This window comes from Mizuhopecten yessoensis, unplaced genomic scaffold, assembly GCF_002113885.1.
Source record: "Mizuhopecten yessoensis strain PY_sf001 unplaced genomic scaffold, ASM211388v2 scaffold9157, whole genome shotgun sequence".
In the NCBI taxonomy this organism is placed as follows: domain Eukaryota; kingdom Metazoa; phylum Mollusca; class Bivalvia; order Pectinida; family Pectinidae; genus Mizuhopecten; species Mizuhopecten yessoensis.
Genome location: NW_018407907.1, coordinates 345,975 through 354,081, shown reverse-complemented (window position 1 = coordinate 354,081; position 8,107 = coordinate 345,975).

Here is an 8,107-nt window from a genome sequence, read left to right as displayed (position 1 = left end):
GTGCAAATGTAAATATATTCGGATTAAACACACGCATAGGACGGTATTTTATAACATTTCAGTCGGTATGAACATAAATCGGTCACAACATAATACTAGGTTAACATGAATGTCTAGCGGGATTCATGTAACATGAATGTAACCGATTTGCTTTCATAAACCTTTTTATTTAAAAAATATGAAAATGAAACAAATTGAGAGCTTGGTGTGAGAAAATCCCTTTTCTGAAGGTGATTGACCCCTAATCCCATTAGTCATGGCAATCGCTGACCGGAAATATATTTTGTTGAAACAAAAATATTTAAAAACCTAAGAAATGAAAATCAATCAAATAGTACAAGCATCATTGAAATACATATCTTTTTTATCTAAGAGTTAAATTACTGCATTCTCAAATATGACGTGCTTTGATTCACAGATGGTAACTGATATAATATGTGTTCTTCAATTTTCATTTGATGCACAGAATTTATCCATGAACCACTCATATTACATAATCAAAGAGGGTATATTATACGTTAAACGACGATAAATCAGCGGGCATATGTCTTACAAACGGGCGATCCCAGTTGGATATCAGTGCTCCGTATTATAACGACTGACAAATACAGCTGGTTAAATCCAGAACATACATATCACGTAATTTATAATTGTTCAACCCTCTGTAAACAGTTATCTGTTTATCTACATGTGTAAATCGAACAAGTCCCAGGTGCGCTTGAATTGCATGATATTTGTTTAATAGTGCATGTGTCATATTTCTATCCGCAGTCCGATTCATAAAAGCGCTTGTAATTGCCAGACCCGAAGGTGCTTTTTTAAATGTTTTAACAAAATAAAACCTTGGTGTGACGTAAGAGGTGATTCCACTGAGCTTTCATAAACAAGACCCGATGAAACTATTGTGTTTTACCTCCCGAACAATTAGTGTCAGACTGAAGCAAGCTGTGTCCACAACAACATTCATTTAGGCGCCATTTATAAAACCCTGCATGACAAGCATTCGTTAAATACGCAGACTAGTTCAGATGTTTTACTTTTTCATAATTAAAAAAAAAAGGTAACAGTAACTGCAGTACGTTCTTAAATTTAGGCTAATGCTCATAACTGCATGAGTATTTATTTTCCAAAATTTTCTTAAGAACTGGGCAGGGTTTTTTTTGGCAATCTGAAGATATTGCACGTTAGTTCATGTGTAGCAGGAACGGGAAATGCACGGCCAGAACGGGGTTCAAACCCGGGACCCTCCCAACTTCAGAGGGACTCTCTAACCAAATGAGCTACCTGGACGCCGGCGATTGGCTCCTGTCCAGTACCGCTACATTCCTCCTCTCTTGAACAAAGTCTTCGACCCCAAAGACACACGAGACCCTATACCACCTTCTGTGGGAATGTTCCGCTGGGCGCCAAATGTAACCGGAGCGGGAAAATGCCCTGCCATATCGGGGTTCGATCCCGGAACCCTCCGAGCTCTAGACAGACTCTCTTACCAATTGAGCTACGTACCAGGTCGCCGGCGACCTACCCTGTCCAGTTACGCTACAGATGAAGCGCATCCCACCAATAGTGTAGTCAAAGTTGTCCTACTAGAAGACAATAAAAGGTTTTAGATACCAAACCAAAGCTAAGTAATGCCGAGGCGATTGAAAGAGGACAGAAAGAGAGGACACACCTATTGGAATGATGTTTGTTTGAACTGGGTTCCACGTCCTCTCAACAGCTTATAATAGTTATAAGAAGAATGCTCCAAGTTGCGCATTTAAAACGTTACGTTTTACAACGTTTTGGTTGCTCTGTGATGATGTTCCATCGTCTGTCATCACCCCTCGGAGAGGACACTCATGTACGGAAAAGTTTTCTTTCAGACACGGTACCTGCAAGCACGTTTTCCCCCCGTCGTCCTATAAGATAAATTGTTGACGTGACAGACCCGTACGGATACCGTTTTGACAAGACGTCATCGAGCTAATCACATCAATTCGGCTTTAATGGAATTCACGGTCTGTTCCCAAATGTTCAACGTTTGTTCATCGCTGTTGTCTTGGTGATGGGAGATGGGAGACATGCAGTGTGGGGACGACCTCGTGAACGAACGTCTCGCAGACAGTTGCGTCCACAAACAGGACCATTTAGGTGATGGTTTGGGGCGGCACTTGCAGTAGCAATCGCACCAGGCTAGTTGTTGTCAATGAAATTTGACTAGGGACCGTAATCAAGATGAATATGTCCCCTTTTTTCAGCGTCATAGAGCGTTCGCCATTTTCCGACGCAATTCTAAACTCCAAACACGTCAACAGGAAATTTTCTGAGGCAAAAACAATATCAAGATTTGCCAGGAACGTTTCAAGACCTGTCACCCATATAACGTCTTTCGGATGTCTTGAAGAAACAAATTCGACGCCGCCAAAATCTGTCCGGTAACTTACAGGAAGTCGCTCATGCTTTGTTTTCGTAATTAGACGTCGTACACGTTCTATGCGGCAATGCATCAATGCAGCGATACTGGAAATACATTGGATTAGGCTTTTTATTTTTCATTATTCATGTAAAGTCACAACACCATATACTCAAATAAATTATACTTCCACCTCATATTTCCATGTTCATATTAGTAGGCATTCTTAATACTGTAGGGTTTACGCTCATTTACGCTCTCTGGAACCCTGGAATATGTCATAGCAAAATTGAAGGATCTCTTTCCACCATCTTGTTGATGAGACAAAAAGACTAGTCCGATCATTCGATGTACATCAAATAATCTCGCGGTCACGTAACGGTAAAAATTGACAGGCTTTGAAGTCAGTTGTCGATCATTCGTAATCTTCAAAGGACGGGTACCAGTCTAGCGATTGGTCAGTGTTTTTTTTAATACCTGAGACCAATCAAACAGCGTGTCTTCAACTTTGCTTTGAAAATATTCCAGGGGTACAGAGAGCGAAAGTGAGCGTAACCCCTGGATAGGGAAAATGTTTTTGTAAAATATTTTTCAACGTGACTTTGAATTTAAACATATTTCATTAACCAAAATTGGAAAATAGGATTTGGCATAAGTTATTACAACTTACGAAGCCATCTCCTTATATCAATAATTCAAAACAACAGATGACGATATTGACTGTCAATTTCAATTCATAATAGTATGAAGCGATTTTTAAGTTCATAATCGAAACATGTTAAAATCTTCCACTGGATCTAATAAAAGTTCGCACTTGTTTGAATACATCACAATTTGTATCCAAAGCCAGATTTTCATTTCCAACAGTAAAAATCTCAATGTTAAATGTACATTTAGATGATTTATATGATTAAAAAGTACAGTACGAGCATTTGTATAAGGTTGACATTCAAAGAAGAAGTGATAGGCATTTTCGCAAAGGTAGCCACAATTTATGCAATTGAGTCTTGGACTAAGTTTGCACGGTAAAGATCATGTTTGAGAGGACTGCATTCGTGCCTTAGTCTGGTATGAAGAATGTTTAGTTTTCTGTCACCACGTAGGTAATGAGGGGGTACTGTATATGGTATGTTCGGGACTGATTTGAAAGATGAGAAAGACACGGATCTAATATTATAGTCTAGAATATTCCACATTTGTAATGCATTCAACGTGATGCAGTACAAAGTCCATGAACCAGTGTTCCGAAAATATTTGAAATCGATCCCAAATATAATGCTTATAATTTTAAATAATAATATTAGATGACATAATTGTTTCTAACTTTACATATTGATTAAAACATAGTTACGTGGAGGTCGACGATTAGTTATATCATTGATATTACTATTTTTAGAATCATCAGATTAATATTCTTCTTGTTACGTCACTCTTTTCGTAACCTCACAATGTTCTCTTCCAAGTGCACATTATTACTTTTCTCTTGATAAAGCACTCACGCTCCATCTTGTTTAATGATAAAAACGTCATCATGTCTTTATCTGTCATAACAGTAATTGACGTTCATTCCAGTGATTTTGTCGTTATATTAACCTTAAAACTTATATTTACTTCGTCTCGGTCAATATCACTTTCTCAGGTCTATAGAACCATATATCCACGTCAACAAAAGTCCGTAATTGAAAAAGACTATGTGCGAAGCTCGCATGAAATTCAGTCTTAATATTTTCTTAATCCCACCTCACACGTCTTAAAGACTCGACTCCCAAATTTCAGCTGAGACAAAATTGAAATGTAGATAATATTGATTTAAAGCACGTGCCACGTGCTTATATTCTGTACCTCCCCCGTATTTCGCTGCGGTCGTCAATCAGACGGCACGTGCTAGTCTCGAGCTAAGGACGTCGTGTTGTTCGTCATAATTAACTTACATAATCTCGAGGTGATGTAGGACCAGTTCCAGCAGCCGTCATGCTGAGTTACGGACGCGCATGGCCGGGAAATCTCTATGATTTGTGGTGCAAACGTGTCGATAACGAGTCCTTTGGAAACCATCTGTGGCAAGCTGGATTGCAGCGACTATTCTTTCAGTAGTCTGTTTTAATGTTAAATGTCGTTTTTTCCTTTCAGAGTCGAAGTGCGTTCCTATTCGTAGATATATTCAACTCACGAAACCGTTACCCTGTAATCGTTTTAGCAATACAGGATTCCTGACCGCTAAATACTGACTTGACCTTGACCTTTTCAAATAAAATCCGATTTCGTGTCCCTTGAACACTTAAAATGTGACCAGATAAGGTGATATTTTTTGTCTTTTGTGGAAACTGGTCTTCTTATAAAAATGACATTTTTAAAAAATCCGTTGATATCGCTGCAGTCTTATCGAACGTTGAAATGAACAACCAAAAGGCTCGCACGTCATCAAAATAATTCTGCCATTTTCTGTACTTCCGATTTCAATATGATAACCGGTTCTTCCTGTGTGCCACCGCAAACATTCATATCGACCCTCCCCTTCAAAATTGCAACATATCTATTTATACCGACCTACATATCAAGCCATTAGCCGTTGACATTTCTTTATAAAATTACTTTCAAGAACCTAAAAACCTGATATCAGCATGTAGCCGGATCTTATGGTCCGCTCTCGGTCCAAGTGTTACCATATGTCGAGCCTACTTGTGGCGTTGAAACCTGTTTAGGTTTCGACCCCCAGAATTTTCTAAATGTTTGATATCACCCCATGCTTTAAGCCATTAATGTATCGCGTCCAATTTCGGTTCCATTAGAGGACCACTGCGACGTTCTCGCGAGATTTCGACACGTGCCATATGGGTGCTGGGATATTCACTGACATACACATATATCGGAGGAAGGAGGATTGGGGATCCAAATGAGTAACAACGTCAAAATATTAGCTTATATTATATTATAAGTATCCGTGCGTAGTCAAACCGTAGATTATACCCCCTGACCTTGCTCTATTTTTTTTTTGTAAACAACACTCTCCATGACTCCATTCATATGTGTTCCGAACGGCGCCATCGCCGAAATTATCCCGAAGATTGATCGCAATGCCCTTCCACCAGATTATGGCCATTTTTACAGATACATTTCTGGTCTCTCTATAAAACCGGATCTGGACATGCGTTAGGACAAACAAACTGAAACTAGCATCATACTATTAATTTGGAACTCTAACTAGAGCTAGAGAAATGTAGATTGTTTGGTTCGATTTTGTCTGCTTTTTGGAATGTTGTACCTTACTGTTTTTCCTACTGTTAAGTTCTCACAAATACAACATAATATACAGACGAAACAACTTACTTTCAGTTGTATAGTAGCTTTAATTACTGATTTACACGGTTTGGTCATTTTTTCCAGTAGTTAAAATATTTAGCTAACAGTGTATGGTCGATTGTACAGCTTCGGTGGTCAGGTGGCGCAATGGATAGCGCACTTCCCTTTCACCAAGGCGGTCGGGGTTCGATTCCCCTGTCCGTTGTGAAAGATATGGGGTCACCTGTCCAGTCACTTGGGTTTTCTCCGGGTACTCCGGTTTCCTCCCACATTAAGACACCGCGCGCGCGCTAACATCCGGGCAAACAAGAGTGATTAATATAAGTTGTAAAAACTTCTTTCATAATTGTTGTAATATAAATAAAGTTTATAATTGTCCAGTAGTTTTAGGTAGTTGTTAACACTGTATGGTCAATTTTCCCGCAGCATTTGTTATATTTAGTATTCATGAAATATATGGTGTATGGTCAATTAACTAACTCTTTATATATTGACAATTATATCTGTGTTCCTATTTCTAACTGAATATGGCGGCAACACATTCTATCATGTCCCCTTTCTCCCATCTTCGCTAGCCAAGGGTTAAGATCCGGTACGATCAGATACGATCTGGTCTACCTACTCTTCACGAAGAGTAGGTAGATCGGACCGGATCGTCATCATTGGTTAGCGAGATGCATTTCTCCTGTCTCTCCTGACTTCGATTTCTCGAAAATTCTGAACTAAAAAAATCCTTTATTGAAAGACCCCTTTTAAGGAAACTGTTGAATAAGTTAGTGGGGATTTAACTCAGGCTAGAATCGGGAATCGCCGAAACGTTCGTGAACCCAGAAATGTACTGCTCATTGGAAATAAAAATCTGTCGGTAGAAGTAAACACTTCAATTTTTAGAAATGTGCAAAAGTACATAAAATCCAGCCAATGGTTTAGTTAATGTGATATGACATCTGTTGTATTATTTCATTTATTGTATGTAAAAAATGGTATTCATTGTGATCAAATTTTGCTATTTCTCAATTTAGGTAAAATTTATTGTGGAGAGGGCCTTTGTAATGTTGATATAACTTGTGCCTAATCTGTTTGCTGCATTTATGCAATAAAATATGTTTAAATAAAATCAACCCAGCGTCTGCCTTAGCTTCCTCCTCCTTCTACTTTCTCTCTATCCTGTCACCCCCTATATCCAGTGAGACCTCCCCCCCCCCAGGTTTTCCCCCCACCCATAGCTTGTACACCCCTCCCCTACATTTTGGGTTTCCAGTCAATAAAATCTGTCTATAATTATGCATAATGTTTCTCGTTAAACCCTAAAATTTGGACCATATGAAATTAGTTTTAAATTAGTTCCTATATCCCTTTTGCGTTTGTTGTGGGTGACTACACATGCCCATTAAATGGGGGTATGAATGGCGGGCCAAAATCACATCGGTAAAATACAAATTAACTTCATATTTTGTTAATATAGTAAAGTTTTAGAACTTATCATCACCTTCTCCGGCTCTGTGTGGTATACATCTGTCAAAAATTAAATCAGAATGTTCAGAAAATAAGGTGTTACCGAAAGAAAAACTATTTTAATTAAGTTTACATCTTCACGTCTTGAGTATGATCCAACTGCATGTCCGTATGAGGCGATTAAAGTGGGGTTTGCAGAATATCGGAGATTTCTTCAGGGTTCACTGCTTAGAGAATATTGAAAAGATTTGTAACAAAAAATAATAGTTCGGAGTTCTACACTCATACCTGTAGCCCGAGACAACTCATTAGGGCAAATTGCAACTGGGGTCCAGGGATGGGGAGAATGGGATGGGGGTATTGGAAGGAGGCGAATGTCCCAAAGAGTTGTTGAATATTTAGCATAAATTTGTTGTGGGGACAACTGCCCCTTATGCCCCTGCAGATTACGGCCATGAGACTTATATGAAATGTTTATATATCCGTGTCTCACCTAACACGCCTACGAATACATATTTCTCCATGTAAGCCCAACCGCCACTTCAACGGTTAATCATAGTTGAATCAACGTTGATCTTCAAAGTTGAATGACCATTGAATTTGGTTTTTTATTTTGCAAACATAATCAACGCTGTTTCAACGTCTTACTTTCAACTTTGATTCAATGTTGAAATTTCATCGTTGAACTACCAATGGATTTTGTTTGGGATTTGCAAGCGTAATTAACGTTGTGTCGACGTTAATGTTATTTCAGCATCTAACATTCAACACCGAATAAACGGCTCAGCTAAGCAATTTCGACTTTGAAGCCTGTTTGAGAATAAAGTTTTCATATCATCAAAATGAGTATAGCATAAGAAAACATAAGATTTTAAAAGGTCGTTTTACGTATCAAAATTGCATCTTAAATTCATACAATACAGCATGAAAGCAATACAATTTATTACGTGTGATATC